This window comes from Arachis hypogaea, chromosome 20 (genome assembly GCF_003086295.3).
Source record: "Arachis hypogaea cultivar Tifrunner chromosome 20, arahy.Tifrunner.gnm2.J5K5, whole genome shotgun sequence".
Classification (NCBI taxonomy): Eukaryota; Viridiplantae; Streptophyta; class Magnoliopsida; order Fabales; family Fabaceae; genus Arachis; species Arachis hypogaea.
In genome coordinates this window covers 82,272,350-82,274,685 of record NC_092055.1, presented here as the reverse complement: position 1 = coordinate 82,274,685, position 2,336 = coordinate 82,272,350, and the positions used below count along the sequence as shown (strand labels likewise).

The following is a 2,336-nucleotide window of genomic DNA, read 5'->3' as shown; positions in this document are numbered from 1 at the left end:
AGAAGTTCACAACCATGAGAGAGCTGATGGAAACAATGCCATTCCCGAGAGGAGGGTTCTTAGTTCATACATAAACCCAACCTCTGGGAATTGTGGTAGTAGCATCCAGAAACCACCCATTCAGGCCAACAATTTTGAGCTCAAGCCACAGCTAATATCATTGGTGGAAAATCATTGTTCCTTTGGAGGAAGTGCTAATGAAGACCCAAACCAACATCTCACAAAATTCCTGAGAATTTGTGACACTGTGAAGTCCAATGGAGTCCAGGAAGATGCCTATAAACTGCTCTTGTTCCCATTTTCACTTAGGGACAAGGCAGCTAAGTGGCTGGAATCATTCCCAAGGGGAGTCTAACCACATGGAATGAGGTGGAAGGCAAGTTTCTGGCACGTTTCTACCCTCCACAAAAGGTCAATAGGCTTCGATCTGAGGTCCAAACTTTTAGACAACAAGATGGTGAAACTCTCTACGAGGCATGGGAGAGATTCAAGGACTTGACAAGGAAATGCCCACCAAACATGTTCCATGATTGGGTGCAATTGCACATCTTCTATGATGGGCTCTCTTATGAATCAAGGAAGGCTGTAGACCATTCATCAGGAGGTTCATTGAACAAGAAAAAGACCGTGGAAGAAGCCATTGAAGTGATCGAGACAGTGGCTGAGAATGAGTACTACTATGCATCAGAAAGGCACAACACTAAGGGAGTCATGGAGCTGAACCATGTTGATACAATTCTAGCCCAAAACAAGGTGTTTGCCAAGCAACTAGCAGAGCTTACCAGGCAATTAGAAACAAAGCAAGTGGCTGCAATACACACACAAGATCAAGAGGAAGTAGGCATTGAAGGAGGTGATTGGGATGAGGTTAACTATGTGGGAAACCAACAAAGGCAATCATATGATCCACCCTCCAACACTTACAACCCAGGCTGGAGAAACCACCCAAACTTTGGGTGGGGAAACCAACAAACCCAACCACAAAACCACAAACCTTACAACCACAACCAACAAAACAATTCCACATACCAAAACTCCAACCAAAGATCATACCAAGCCACACAAAGCACTTACCCCAATCATCATATCATGGCCAAAATAATCAACATACCCAACCTAATCCGAACCAACAATTTCAAGATCAATTAAACCGGATGGAAGGAATGATGGCAACCATGAGCCAAGACATAATTGAATTGAAGAGCTTCAGGGATGATGTGAGAACTACCTTAAGAAACCATGGTGAAAAACTCAAAAGGTTGGAATCTCAAGTAGGAGAGCTATCTCAACAGGCACCCAAATCAACTGCAGTGTTCCCTAGTGACACAGAAAAGAATCCTAAGGGGTAACAAAAGAGAGTAAGATGGGAAGAGTGCAAGGCCATCACCATATTGAAGGAAGTCTCAGAAGAAGGAGGAATCAGGTCCTCACAGCAGGAACCAGAAATCTTGAAAGAAGATATGGAAGAAGTTAAGCAGGAAAGTGGAACTGAGCAAGCCAAGGATCTGCAAAAAGGCATGATGGAAGTATACCAACCAAAAGCACCATTTCCTGAGAGGTTAGGAGGAGGTGAAAAAAGGAAAACCTATTCAAGGTTTCTAGAGACATTTAATTCTCTGCATGTCAATATTCCCTTTCTTGAGATTCTTCATCAAATGCCCACACACATCAAATATTTAAAGGAATTGTTAAGCAAGAAAAGAGTTTTGAAGGGAGGACAAACGGTAACAATGAACAAAGAATGCAGTGCTCTCATCAAGAAGGACACACTCTCTAAGAAAACGGACCCAGGAAGTTTTCATATCCCTTGCATCATAGAAGAAACAAAAATTGACAGAGGATTCTGTGATCTAGGAGCTAGCATAAATGTGATGCCTCTAACTCTGATGAAGAGGCTACAACTGAACGAGGTGAGATCCACTGATGTAATCATACAACTGGCTGACAAAACTCAGAAGCAAGCTGAAGGGGTAGTTGAAAATGTGCTGGTGAAAGTAGGAGATTATTATTTCCCCACAGACTTTGTCATTGTGGACATGGAGGAAAGCTATTTACACCCTATCATTCTGGGCAGACCATTTCTAGCCACTACTAGAGCGCTCATAGATGTAGAACAAGGAGAACTAATTCTGAGAATACATGATGAACAGCTCATGTTCAAAATCTTCAAACCTGCATCTGAACCTGAACCAGAATCTGAAAGGCCTAAAGATGATAGTAGCCATCCGTGTTTGGAGGAAAGTAATCCAGCAGCTGAGACTCTAAAACAGTCATTGGAAGGCAAACAAGAGTTGCAAGAGTTAGAGCCACAAGAATCAGTGGAAACAGATCAGAAG

At 42.6% G+C, this 2,336-nt stretch overlaps 1 non-coding gene across 1 annotated transcript; it reads right to left on the bottom strand.

Annotated features, from left to right (window-relative positions):
* Window positions 1-417: 417 nt before the first annotated feature.
* LOC112788252 (small nucleolar RNA R71) lies at window positions 418-521 on the bottom strand. Its single transcript, XR_003195624.1, has one exon. It is a non-coding gene; the product is annotated as a small nucleolar RNA R71 (small nucleolar RNA).
* Between the last annotated feature and the right edge of the window lie 1,815 nt (window positions 522-2,336).